A 15,551-nucleotide genomic window follows, 5' to 3' on the forward strand; every position below is an offset into this window, starting at 1 on the left:
TTTTTTGTCTAAGTATCTACCCCTGGCCTTGCAGTTGCTTGATCATACCTTTCTAGATCTGGTTTTGTAGTAGTAGAAGAATCAAGAACCCATACCCTTGAGCTAGAAATCATCTTCTCCTTTCCCTAGAAGTGCTTCTAGAAGGGTATCTCACAATATGACAAAACATGCCCAACCTTGTGGTGTTAGGAGCATCGAAAGGAAATGTTAACTGTTGAAAATAGCAACAAGAAATGCTAAAAATAGAAGTGCTAAAAATAGCACTGCTATAAATAGAAGTGCTAAAAATAGCACTGCTATAAATAGAAGTTCGGGTACCATTGTTGGACATAGCAACAAGGAATGAAAAATGGAAGTGCTAAAAATAGCATTGCTATAAATAACAGTACGGGATACCTTCCTATTTTAGTTAGTCCCTGAACTAAAATAGAGAAGTAATATTAGAATTTGATCTTAGTAGCTGTTTGTAAAATAATTAATTAATTCATCTTGAGTTAATTAGTTGTAGGAAATCAAACATGAAGTCTATGTGATGACATGCAACAGTTTCTCCATTGATTGAGGAAGATATCCCTTAGTTAAGGAGATGAGGATGAGTTGTACTTTGAGTTGTAATTAGTTAGCTCAGTTAACTGAGTTAAGTCCAGTTAGATTAGTTCCAACAGTTTGTGGAATTAATTGTGAGTTCAGTTAGTTAATGCTTGCATGCATGTAACTGTTGCTCTCCAGATAACTGAATATTCTCTCATAAATAACTCATGCATGTCAATTCAGATAGAGACCTAGTTGAGATTAGAGGAAGGGATATTATATTATCAATTGGAGGATTTTTCCTATATAGGAAACTCATCCATGCAAAAGGAATTATGTCCTTCAGGTTTGTGCAGTTATTTCTGAGCCAAGTGAGCAATGTGAGGTGGGAATTCACACAAGTGGAAGCACTAGACCCTAGGAAAAATTGTGCAAGGAAATAGGAGGCTTGGAGGGCAGAGGAGAAGGTTTGTGAGAAGCCTTTGACTGTCTATGAGCAGCATTGTTTGATTGTAGAGAGAGAATGATAGCTTGAGAGCTGATTCTTTTTTGTAATCTGAACATATTTCCACTTGTATAATAATACAGAGATTGGGGTTTTAGGCTGAGGCTTTCCTTGGGTTATTCTTTTGTGTTATGTGTGATTGATTTCTCATTCTTAGTTATATGTGTTCTCATTGATCTTGCTCATATTCGATTAAGCTTCTGCAAAGTTTGTTATGGAAGTAGATCTTGTATTTTGCTTTAGTCTATTGCATAATCTGTTGATCTACAGTGAGAATTTCTACATGGTATCAGAGCAAAGGTGATCAAAGGAGAGAACAATATACAAGAAGGGAGAAATTCGAAGTTTGTGGTTCTTGAATATAGAAATCGAGTTCTTATCACATCTCAATTTCACCAATGGCGTTCAATGGCTTAAGACTTGAGTATGCCCTTGAAGGCAACTCGAATTATATAGCCTGGAAGGATCGCATGGAAGAAGTATTAGAGCATAACGGTCTAAAGGACTTCATTGATCAAGAAGTCCCAAAACCGACTGATGCTACTCAATTGGCAGAATGGAAGAAATGTGTGGCTAGAGCAAGGAGAATCCTTCTGGAGGGAGTTCGAGACCACATAGTCTCGAGTCCCCATGGGAATGAGACACTGTTTTCGATGTGGAAAACATTGAAAGATATATATCAGAATAGCAGTGATCAGAGGAAGCTCGCGTTGAAAGACAAGCTTCGGAAAATCAAGTGTGAAAAGGGCGACATGATCTCTACATATCTGAACAAGCTCACCACCTGCAGGGATGAGCTTGGAAGTGTAGGGATCACGACCGTTGATGATGACACGGTGAGTCTTGCACTCCTCGGTCTTCCTAAGAGCTGGCATAGCTACCAAGACTCGGCTAATGGAAGAGAAAAATTGCTAGATTGGGAATGACTTTGGTCAGATCTGATGCAGGAGGAAATAAGAAGCACCAGAGATGGATCCTCATCGAAGCAAGATGATGAGGAAAATATAGCCTTAGCGAGTAAGGTGAGGAAAGGGAAAGGGAAGGTGTCCCATCCCAAATCCGGTTCTTCCCATGGTGGGAAGAAGTTTGACAAATCAAAATTGCAATGTTTTCATTGTCATGAGGTGGGCCATTTTGCAACAAATTGTCCATTGAAGAAATCCAAGATGGGATCCAAGGAAGGATCTGAAGGTGAGGCATTGGCCTCATAGTTCGAGTTGGATGTGGTTGGTTTCTTGACAGTGGGTCTTCTTTCCACGTGACTGGCGACAAGAGTTTGTTCAGTACCTTGGAGGAAAAAGATCTCCAAATACTCATAACAATGGGTAATGATGAAAAGTATAGTGTCTTGGGAGTAGGCACAATTGTTCTTCAGAGGGAGCATGGAACTCGCATTACCTTGACTGATGTAAAGTATGTACCGGGTCTAAAGAAGAATCTTATGTCTGTCGCTATGCTAGAAGACAAAGGTTATGATGTAGTCTTCAGTAAGGGAAAGGTTTTCCTTAGACACGTCACCATGAGACAGGTGAAGCATATCAGTTCACGAGTCAAGAACCTGTATGCTCTTGAGGTTCAAGATGCATGCAAAGAATTGAGGAGCAAGGAAACTGATGGAGAGTTGGTGGTTGAGAGGGAGATTACATTACCTCTCAACATGCAACGGTAGAAGAAGTCTCAGACAATTGTGGAGGAGCACAATTGGTGAAGCGGCTTTAGGAGGTTGTGGAGCAGCCACAACTAGAGAAGCTGAGAGGAGACTGAGTGGAGGCATCCACTCATGCAGAGACCTCCAGTAGGGGGAATTTCGAGCCAAGTGGGCAGAGGGATCACATGCAGCCATACCTCTAGGTAGGAGGCGGGGCGATGTGGAGTGACAGTCCTAAGAGGGTTGGAATAGGGGCAGGATCATTGAGGTACCCAACCTCTTTGATTAGACCTTGCTATGGGAGCCCTGATGAAGAGTAGTAGGATTGGCTAAGTGGGTAGAGACAGATGCGGATGGAGTGGTAGAGAGAGCTACGGTGCAAGAATCCCAAGACAGTGCAGAGCTAGCAGGCTGCAACAATGCGAGAGGCACAGGAGTGTTGCACCAGTGCAGGATGGCACAGAGAGGTGTGCAATGGTGCAAGATGCATGGAGTGTTGTAGCAACTTAGAGGTCACAGAGGGAGCATTTGTTAGTGGCAGAAGAAGCTTCAGCATCAGAGGATGTTTCTAGCCCAACAAGGAGGTTGGTTGGGAGATTTTTTGTTTCTAGAGTTGTTGGAGCAACAACACTTGGGAGAAGTGTTGCATGCATAAAATTCCAAAGGTTCAGGATCGGGTTCGAGTTGAATGTATTTCTTGTTGAGAGGGAGTGTTGAAAATAGCAACAAGAAATGCTAAAAATAGAAGTGCTAAAAATAGCACTGCTATAAATAGCAGTTCAGGTACCAGTGTTGGACATAGAAACAAGGAATGAAAAATGGAAGTGCTTAAATAGCATTACGGGATACCTTCCTATTTTAGTTAGTCCCTGAACTAAAATAGAGAAGTAATATTTGAATTTGATCTTAGCAGTTGTTTGTAAAATAATTAATTAATTCGTCTTGAGTTAATTAGTTGTAGGAAATCAAACATGAAGTCTATGTGAAGACATGCAATAGTTTCTCCATTGATTGAGGAAGTTATCCCTTAGTTAAGGAGATGAGGATGAGTTGTACTTTGAGTTGTAATTAGTTAGCTCAGTTAACTGAGTTAAGTCCAATTGGATTAGTTCCAACAGTTTGTGGAATTAATTGTGAGTTCAGTTAGTTAATGCTTGTCAGTTCAGACAGAGACCCAGTTGAAATCAGAGGAAGGGACAGTGTACTATCAGTTGGAGGATTTTTCCTATATAAGAAACTCATCCATGCAGAAGGAATTATGTCCTTCAAGTTTGTGCAGTTATTTATGAGCCAAGTGAGCAGTGTGAGGTGGGAATTCACACAAGTGGAAGCACTTGTCCCCAGGAAAAACTGCGCAAGGAAATAGGAGGCTTGGAGGGCAGAGGAGAAGGTTTGTGAGAAGCCTTTGACTATCTATGAGCAACATTGTTTGATTGCAGAGAGAGCAAGATAGCTTGAGAGCTGATTCTTTTTTGTAATCTGAACATATTTCCACTTGTATGATAATAAAGAGATTGGGGTTTTGGGTTGAAGCTTTCCCCGGGTTATTCTTCTATGTTATGTGTGATTGATTTCTCATTCTCAGTTATATGTGTTCTCATTGATCTTGCTCATATTTGATTAAGCTTCCAAAAACTTTGTTGTAGAAGTAGATCTTGTATTTTGCTTTAGTCTATTGCATAATCTGTTGATCTACAGTGGGAATTTCTACATTAACATAATATAAAACTTGTATATGCTTAATCCCCCATAACTAGAGCAATAAATGCAATAATCCCTTGTCTATAGTCTAAATTTACTAGAATCTATGTCACAAACCTATAATTATTTATCTTGAAGTTATCATCTATGACAATGCATAAAATCAATTTCTCCACAATTTCCATAAGGCTTGTCATTGTCCATAACTTAAGTGATAGGTTTATTAATTTGATCTAGGTAGATGAACTAGTAATCACTGCATCCAATGCATTAAATTGTGAATGACATGGCTTTATACATAGTATATGCCTATCCAAATAGCAACAATTGATACTATTATCGAAGCATCTTCCCTAATTGAAAAGAGGAATCCTATCCATCCATGAGGTATGAAATGGAGGACTGACCCATAACCTAAAATGGGTTCCCATTCCTTCTACATCCATGCATTAGGAGATGGCATGATAACCCTTTAAAAAACAAAATGACCCACTATTTTTCTCCTTTCAATATGACAAAATTGACTCACTTGGAATATTGAGTAGAATGTAATAAAATTACATTTTAATTAGTATTTCTCCCCACCCGTGGCCACTATTTATTAGGTGGGGGTGGTTATAAATATTGGGTAACATATAATATTGTAACATTATATTTTATGTAATCAATATATTTGTAACACTTAATATAGATGTGTTCCATCTATAAATTTAATTAATAAGCGGATAAAAACTTAATATTTGTGATATGAAAAGATTTTTAATCATGAATATTTACCATGGATATTATTAACTTCTAAGTAGGTTTTTTACAATACCATAGGCCAATGCCTACAAGAGAAAGATAGAGAGGGAGAGGAGGGAAGAAAATTATGATACCATGGGATACTACCATGGTTTATCGATACCATGGGCCATCTAGACTTTTGATTATTATGTTATGGATCTAGGCTTTTAATTGTTACAATACCATGGGCCAATACCATTGCTTATCAATACCACATGCCCAAAAACAATAGCTTATTTCAAAATAAAAATATTTTACAAATATTTTATTTTAATTTATTTTATAACATTTTTTAATTAAATCTAAGAGAAAGGGTTATAATTACTTCTGAGGGATATCTAAACCCTCCATCCTCATGACTACTAACAATATTTTCATAGAGATTAAATGGAGGTTTTAATAAATTAAAAAATGAGAATACTTTTATATATATATATATATGTGAAATTTATATAATATAAATAATATTATAAAGTATTAGGATAGAAGGATACAAGCAAAGTGAGAAAGCAAAATGATTAACAATGATAGAGGAAATATAGTGGGTGATTCTTTTAATCTTTTTATTATTGTATTTTCTTTAACATGATTGATCCAAAATATAGGTTTAATATTTTACAACCATTTTTTTTTATTAATTTAAATACTTTCTTAAATACAATACAATGGGATCATATTTAAGAAAGAGAGTGAGATGGAAGGGGGAATAGAGTGTGGGAGAGAGACATAGAGGTGAGAGACACAGTGAGAGAGAGCAAGGCAGAGAAAGGGAGGGAGAGAGAGGGAGGGAGAGGGAGTGACAAGGGAGATATGAAGATGGAATGAGGGAGAGAGGAGACGGGGGGGAAGAGAGAAAAAAGGAGAGGATGAAGATAGGGAAATAAGGGGAAGAGAGAGAGAAGGAGACATATATATGGAGGGGGGAGAGAGGGGGAGAGAGAGAAGGAGAGAGGGAGGGAGATAGTGACAGAGTTGGAGGGTGGAGAGAGAGTGTGTGTATGATGGGTGCAGAGATAGAGGGAGGTGGGAGAGAGAGGAAGGAAAAAGAGAGAGGACTTGAGAGAGAGGAGAGAGAGAGGGGGATAGAGAGATGGAGTGGGAAGGGGAAGAAAGACATAGAGAGAGAAAGGTGGAGAGGGAGTGGCAAGGGAGAGATGGAGAGTTAGTGAGAGAGAGAGAGAAGGGGAAGGGATAGAGAGGGAAAGAAAGAGGGAGAGATAGATAGATATATAATATGGGGAGAGAGAGAGAGAGAGAGAGTGGCATGTGTTTAGGGGGTTGAGATAAAGAGACAAATAAGGAAAGATGGAGGGAGGTATAAATATAGATGGCAGGGGGGAGAGAGGAAAGAAGAGAAAGATAGAGAAAGTTAGGGAGAGGCAGGTAGAGTGAGACAGGGGAGAGAGGGAGGGGAAGAGAGAGAAGGAGAGGAGGAGGGAGATAGACACAAAATGGAAGGTGGAGAGAGAGGGAAGAAGAAAGAGTCTCACAGAGACAAATACAGACATAGAAGTTAGATCTAGAAAGTCATGAATATTTTATATTTTCACTAAAATAGATGTATTGATTTCAGTGTAGTTGTTGATTTCTAATCATATTTGATCACATGCACTATATGCATTGATTTTAGTGTAGATGTTGATTTATAATTCTATTTAATACCTTACACTAGATGCATTGATTTCAATGTTGATGTTGATTTCTACTCCTATTTGATTGCTCGCACACAATGCATTAGTTTCAGTGTAGATATTGATTTCTAATCCTATTTGATTGCTTGCACTAGATGCATTGATTTCAGTGTAGATGTCGATTTCTAATCATATTTAATACCTTACACTAGATGCATTGATTTGAGCGTACATGTTGATTTCTACTAATATTTGATTGCTTGCATTAGATGCATTGGTTTCAGTGTAGATATTAATTCTAATCCTATTTGATTGCTTGCACATGATGCATTGGTTTTAATGTAGATTTTAATTTCTAATCCTATTTAATTGCTTGCACTAGATGCATTGATTTCAGCGTAGATGTCGATTTCTAATCATAATTAATAACTTACACTAGATGCATTGATTTCAACGTAGATGTTGATTTCTACTCATATTTGATTTCTTGCATTAGATGCATTGGTTTCTAATCCTATTTGATTTCTTTCACTAGATGCATTGATTTTAGTATAGATGTTGATTTCTAATCCTATTTGATTGTTTGCACTACATGTGTTGATTTTAGTGTAGAGGTTGATTTCTGATTTGATGCAACAAGATGTATGATGTACATTAATTTCAAAGTAATTAGATTAATAATGTGCATTGATTTCAGTGTAAGCACATCTCTACCTCCTCCATCTATATCTCTATCTCCCATTGTCTCTCCTTCTCTATCTCTCTATCTCAGCCCCTAAACATACACACACTCTCTCTCTATATCTATCTATCTCTCCCTCCCTCCCTTTCCCCTCAATCTCTCTCTATTCCCCTTCTCTCTCTCTCTCTAACATTTCTCTCTCCATATATATATCTCTTCCTCCCTCCCTGTCTTTGCTCTCTCTTCTTCCCTCTCCTCCTTATCTATATCTCTATCTCCCCTTGTCTCTCCTTCTCACCCCCAAAACACACACACTCTCTCTCAATGTAAGCACATAAAAATTATTCAACATTAGATACAATACTTGAATTTTCATCCTATATAAAATGTTTGCTTTTTGAAACTATAAACTATTTATAATTGGCTACATTCTTATTATTGCCATTTTCCATCATTCAACATTGTTAATTATCTTGCATTCCAACGCAGTAGTAGAAAATAACTAACATTGAAAATTATTTGGGTTTAACACTCCATAAGTCAAAATGATTGACTTTGGAGAAAACTACTATTAATATTGGAGAGCAACAAAGACAAGGTATGTTGTTTACTACAGTAGATTGAGTTAAACATTTGAATGGTCTATGCTTCCAACTACTCTTTTCATATGATCGATAAGAGAAAATGGAAAAACTAATAGGTGTGATAAGAGAGACAAGGTATGTTGTTTACTACAGTAAATCGAGTTAAATATTTGAATGGTCTATGCTTCCAACTACTCATTACTACAGTAGATCGAGTTAAATATTTGAATGGTCTATGCTTCGAACTACTCTTTTCATATGATCGATAAGAGAAAATGAAAAAACTAATAGGTGTGATAAGAGAAACAAAAGATTGTTTGTAATAGACTATATTCTTAGTATTCACATTTTCTATCTATCAAAATTGTTACATTGACACTTTGCACTCAAAATTTGTATTTCATCATTTTTCATCATTCAAGTTACTAAGAGTCTCTCTCATCTCAACAAACTGAGGTAAGTAAGCAAATTTTAAATTAAATTGACCAAATTAATCTTAGACATATTTAGCATATTTAAAATGATCAAAATAATTAGATTTTTAGCAAATTTTGTATGACCGCACACGACTGAAACCAATGTAGATCCATCTTAACACTGGATCTATCAAGCGCCAAGAGGGATCAAATCTCTCGAGGCGCAAAACTTTCCTCAAGTTTTGCACTCAAAAATTAGGTTTGCACCTCAAAAGATTTGATTTGGTGTTAAGATCGATCTAGGCTGGTTATACATACATTTTTAAAGTATTTGACATACAAATATAAGGTACACTAATTCTTAACACTGGATCTATCAAGCGCCGAGAGGGATCAAATCTCGCGAAGTGCAAAACTTTCCTCAAGTTTTGCACTCAAAAAATAGATTTGCACCTCGAAAGATTTGATTTGGTGTTAAGATGGATCTAGACTAGTTATACATACATTTTTAAAATATTTAACATACAAATATAAGATACACTCATTACATTTTATGTGGACATGGCACTAACTTTAATCTTATATTAATCAAAAATTTATTAAAAGCTCAAAGAGATTATATATATATATATATAATTAAAACCATCTATAAAAGAGTAAAATAGAAAATTATTATAATTCCTCATGCAGGCGCAATAATGTATTTTTCCTTTTACACTTAATATGGTCTCCTTACCTTTTTACATTAAGGTAAGGTTCTCCGTTGACTTTACTCTAATGTACAAAAGATAAAATTCTTGCTTTACGTACAACGAAAGAAGATAAATAATTGAAGGTATTTTGGGTGGTCACTCTTTTTCGAAACAATCCTTGCAACCAAAAGCAAATAAAATGCCACCTTTAAAAGAGTCATCGGTATTGTTTACCGAATATATTGAGAGAACCTAAGGAGCGTATATTTTTTTTAATTGAATACGGATTTTTTTGGAATGGATACTAATATGTTATTTGTGTTACCAAACATAGCGATATTATTTCATGTTAAAGTGTCTATTATATATTAATAGAAATTATATATATATATATATATTAAAATAGTATATTATTTTAAAAATATATATATTAATTTATTCATTTTCCATGTTAGGTATATTATTTATTTTTTAATTTAATTTAATTTATTTTTTTATTGAAATTAAGATGGAAATTAATCATTTTATATTTTAAGTTTTTTAATTATCAGTTTAGATTTATCTTAACAATGGATCTATTAAGCGTCGAGAAGGATCAAATCTCTCAACGTGCGAACTTATTTTTTGAGTGCAAAATTTGAGGAAAGGTTTGCACCTCGAGAGATTTGATCCCTCTCAGCGCTTGATAGATCCGATGTTAAGATGGATCTAGGCTGATTACAGTCGTGTGCGGTCATACAATATTTGTTGAACATCTAATTATTTTCATCATTTTAAATATGCTAAATATGTCTAAGATTAATTTGGTCAATTTAATTTAAAATTTGCTTAGTTACCTCAATTTGTTGAGATGAGAGAGACTGTTAGTAACTTGAATGATGAAAAATGATGAAATACAAATTTTGAGTGCAAAGTGTCAATGTAACAATTTTGATAGATAGAAAATGGGAATACTAAGAATATAGTCAATTACAAACAATCTTCATTGCAATCAATATGAAACTATTTATTTTCTTCCACTGTTCCTATTGTCACACCTATTAGTTTTTCCATTTTCTCATATCGATCATATGAAAAGAGTAGTTGGAATCATAGACCATTCAAATATTTAACTCGAGCTATTGTGGTAAACAACATACCTTGTCTCTGTTGCTCTGCAATATTAATAGTAGTTTTCTCAAAATTCAATCATTGTGACTTATGGAGTGTTAAACCCCAAATAGTTTTCAATGGTAGTTATTTTCTATTACTGCGTTTGAATGCAAAGTAATTAACAATGTTGAATAATGGAAAATGGGAATAATAAGAATGTACCTAATTATAAATAGTTTATAGTTTCAAGAAGCAAACATTTAGGGTAAGCAAACATTTTATTTATGATGAAAATTCAAGTATTGCATTTATGGTTGAATAATTTTTATGTGCTTAGACTTAGAGAATGTGTGTATGTTTTGGGGGTGAGAAGGGGAGATAGAGATATAGATGGGAGGGAGAGGGAATAAGAGAGAGGCAAAGACATGGAGGGAGGAAGAGATATCGATATGGAGAGAGAAATGTTAGAGAGAGAGAAGGGGAAGAGAGCGAAAGGGAGGGGAAAGGGAGGCAAGGAGAGAGAGATGGATAAATATGGAGAGACAGAGTGTGTGTATGTTTAGGGGCTAATATAGAGAGATAAAGAAGGAGAGACAATGGGAGATAGAGATATAGATGGAGGAGGTAGAGATGTGCTTACACTGAAATCAATGCGCACTATTAATATAAGTACTTTGAAATTAATGTACATCATACATATCGTTGCATCAAATTAGAAATCAACATCTACACTAAAATCAATGAATCGAGTGCAAACAATCAAATAGGATTATAAATCAACATCTATACTGAAATAATTGCATCTAGTGCAAGCAATCAAATAGGATTAGAAATCAACAACTATACTGAAATAATTGCATCTAGTTCAAGCAATCAAATAGGATTAGAAATCAATATCTACACTGAAACCAATACATCTAATGCAAGCAATAAAATATGAGTAGAAATCAACATCTATGCTGAAATGAATGCATCTAGTGTATGCTATTAAATATGATTAGAAATCAACATCTAAACTGAAATCAATGCATCTAGTGCAAGCGATCAAATAGGATCAAAAATCAATATCTACACTAAAACCAATGCATCTTGTGCAAGCAATCAAATAGGAGTAGAAATCAACATCGACACTGAAATCAATGCATCTAGTGTAAGGTATTAAATAGAATTATAAATCGACATCTACAATGAAATCAATGCATATAGTGCATGTGATCAAATAGGACTCTCTCTCTCTCTCTCTCTCTCTCTCTCTCCCTCTTCCTCCCTCCCTCTCTTTGCCTCTCTCTTCTGCCCTCTCCCCCATCCCATAGATATCTCTATCTCCCCTTTTTCTCCTTCTCACCCCCAAAACATACACACACACTCTCTCTCCATATCTATCTATCTATCTCTCTCTCTCTCTCTCTCTCTCTCTCTCTCTCCCCCTCACTGACTCTCCATCTCTCCCTTGTCACTCCCTCTCCACCTTTCTCTCTATATGTCTTTCTTCCCCTTCCAACTCCATCTCTCCCCCCCCCCCTCTTTTTCCTTCCTCTCTCTCCCCTTATCTCCCACCTCCCTCTGTCTCTCCCCCCTATCATTCACACACTCTCTCTCCACCCTCCAACTCTCTCACTATCTCCCTCCCTCTATCCTTCTCTCTCTTCTCCTCTCTTCCCCCTCCACATCTATGTCTCCCTGTCCCTCTCTTCCCCTTCTTTCCCTATCTTATCCTCTCCTTTTCTCTCTCTTCCCTTGTCTCCTCTCTCCCTCATTCCATCTTCATCTCTCCCTTGTCACTCCCTCTCTTTCCCCCTCCAAATAGATCTCTCTCCCTCCCTCTCTCCCCCTCCTCTCTCTCTTCCTTTCTCTCTCTCACTGTGTCTCTATTCCCCTTCCATCTCACTCTCTTTCTTAAATATGATCCCATTGTATTGTATTTCAGAAAGTATCTAAATTAATAAAATGTTAGAGATAATGGAGAATATCTTAGAATAGTGAATTGGTTCACGGTACCTCAGGATAGGAATTAGCTTCTATTTCCTAGGGTATGGTTCTATCTTCCCTAAATCCATGATTGCTATATAATGTGTGATGTACATGGAAAATGTAGAGCATTCTGTAGAGCCAGACTCTCCTGGTTCAGTCTCTTAGTCGTAGAGCTGACCAGTGGTTGTTTTTTTATTAATACCAACATTGCTTTTTAACATGGTATCAGAGTGACAGGGCTGAGAAACCTGTTCGCTGAGTGAAGGATTTTCCAGACGTGCCTGAGGTGAAATCGTCATGTGGTTTGGGGGAAAAATCGTGCCAATCCCACTGTGAGACTTCCCACATATTATTTTGGACATCCATCGCGATTCCGTGCTGGATAATTGCGCCGACCGTCGCGAATCCGCGTTGGCTAATCACGCCAACTGTGCAAACAAAAAAAAAGGTGGATGCCGAGAGAAGGCTGCGCAGAGGCTAGTGGCTGATCTGCCATTTTTTATTTTCATCGAGGCTGTGGATTGGCATGGATCACAACAAGAGATCTTCCTGAGAAGGAATCCATGAGCAGAAATCGAACTTGCGGAGATTAGCGATTTCTGTATTTGACATAGATCCGGGGTAGATCTAACATATTTTTTTTTAATCACCAAGATGAATAATCAAATGATTGAAGCATACTTGAATGAGCATAACAAGCTCGATGGCTCCAATTATGCGAATTGGAAATTCAAGATGCAGACTATGCTAGAAGTGCAAAGTGCTTGGACGATTGCAAATGGGGATAAGCAGAAGCCAACAGTTGGATCATCATCGATCCCAAATTGGGAGAAGCGAAAAGGTAAAGCAAGGATGCTGCTGAAGATGTTAGTGAAAGACTGCATCATACCACATATCAGAGAATGTAAATCAACAAGCGAAATCTTGGGAATTTTGAAGGATTTGTATGAGATTAGGAATACAAATCGTCTTTTGTTCCTAAAGAGAAAGATCTTATCCTTGAAGATGGAGGAGAATGAAACAGTTTCTGCCTTCATATCAAATCAAAGATCCGAAGAAAAAATTGGTTGACATTGGTGATACAGTTGCAGATACAGATCTAGTAACCATTACCATGAATGGTGTGACTGATGACTACCGAATGTTTATCACTGGGATAAATGCGAGAAAGAAAATCCCAAAGTCTGAAGAACGAACAGGAATATTAATGCAAGAAGAAGAAAGAAGATTGACTCTGAAACCCCAGAGTGCAGATATTGCGTTGATGGTGAAAAAGAACTTCTTCAAAGGAAAAGGAAATCTGCAACAGAAAAACAGAGGAAACTCACAAAAAAGACCAAATCAGACTCAAGGTATGCATCCGAATAGAAACAAATCTGAAATTAAATGTTTTTATTGTGGAAAACTTGGTCATATTTCTAAGGAGTGGAGGAAGAAGAAATATCGTGAACAACAGTAGAAGCAGTCAACGACATGCAGGTCATCTCACAAATGATAATCATGAGCAGAACTTCAGATTGTTCATGACAAACTTTGATGAGTATGTTGATGCAGACATCTGGTATGTATATTCAGGAGTGCCAAAACATATGATGGGGAACAAGTAATGGTTTGAAGATTTTAAAGAAATCAACAACGAAGCACAAATCTACCTAGGTGATGATAGAAGTCATCAGATCAAAGGGTGTGGAAAAAATTCTGTCATTTTACCTAATGGTACTGTAAGACAAATTCATAATGTCATGTATGTGCCCAGTGTAACAAAGAACTTGATTTATGTATCCATGATTACATATCAAGATCTCAAAGTTGATTTTTTAAAACCTAACTATTATATTAAATATTTGTTAGATGGCATGAAGACTATTGCTACAAGAATTTGAATAGGAGGTTTGTACAAATTGGATGTAAGATCAGCACTAGTTCGAGCCTTGACAGCAGCAAGTTTGACTACAAAAGAGTTGTGGCATTAGAGATTTGGTCATATCAACTACAATGATTTGATGTTACTTCAGAAAAAGGAAATGGTAAGAGATCTTCCTATGTTAAAACAAGTGCATAATGATTGTGATGCCTGTACATTAGGAAATATGCATAGAGAGGAATTCTTTGTTTGAGTAGAGAAGAAATAGAGAGACATACTTGAATTAGTGCACATAGATCTTTGTGGACCCATGCAAACAAAGTTATTAGGAGGTGTACTGTATTTTTTTACTATTTGTTGATGATTGCACAAAGTTTTCCTGGGTATATTTTTTGAGTAAGAAAAGCCACACATTTGAATACTTTAAGCAGTTCAAAAACATGATTGAAAAGCAAACAGGGAAGCATATAAAAATTCTCCGCTCCGATCAAGGGGGAGAATACAGGAAGGATGAGCATATCAAGTATTGTAAAGAACATGGGATATTACAACAATTCATAGTACCTCATACTTCTCAACAGAATGGAGTAACGGAAAGAAAGAATAAAACATTGGTGGAATGTGCTAGGGGCATGTTGAAAGGTCAGGATCTTTCGAATGGTTTTTCGGATGAAGCATTCAATACTGCAGTGTATTTGAAAAATAGGAGTCCTACAAAGAATCTTGAGTTTAAAACTCCTTATGAAGCATTATATGGATTTAAGCCTACATGAAAACATTTAAGAGTGTTTGGGTCTAAAGCATTTGCCCATATTCCAAAGGAAGATAGAAAAAATCTAGATTCAAAAGCCATCAGATGTACCTTTATAGGGTATTGTTCACAATATAAAGCTTATAGATTATTTAATCCCTCTACTCACAAGATTTTTGTTAGTAGAGATGTCATATTCCATGAGCAGGATTATGAAGAATTTGATAAGTGCAATGAGGAATCGGATATTTCGTTCTTGGTGGAAGAAGGAAGTGATGAATCAGGTGATGGAAATGAGCAGCAGTAGATGCAGCAGCAACAATAATAGGAAGGAAAAGAAGATGATGTAGCTATCAAGTCAAGTCCAATAAATGATGATTAGACAAGGTTTGAAGCTACCCCACCACTCAGGAGATCAGGTAGGAAAGCTCAGTTGCCAACAAGATATAGGGAAAATTCATTCATAACTAGTATGATGAATGTTGTTGAACCTTCTAGTTATAAGGAAGCAAAGGAATGTATTAAATGGAAAACATCTAAGGAACAAGAATATGAATCTATAATCAGGAACAACACTTGGGAGCTAGTTGAACTTCCTAAAGGGAAACAAACCATAGATTGTAAATGGTTGTATAAACCAAAGATTAATGCAGATGGAACCATAGATAAATTAAAAGCTAGATTGGTAGCAAAGGGG

The sequence above is a fragment of the Pinus tabuliformis genome, chromosome X, assembly GCF_031772625.1.
Source record: "Pinus tabuliformis cultivar Carrire ecotype Pingquan chromosome X, CPIR1, whole genome shotgun sequence".
Taxonomy (NCBI): Eukaryota; Viridiplantae; Streptophyta; class Pinopsida; order Pinales; family Pinaceae; genus Pinus; species Pinus tabuliformis.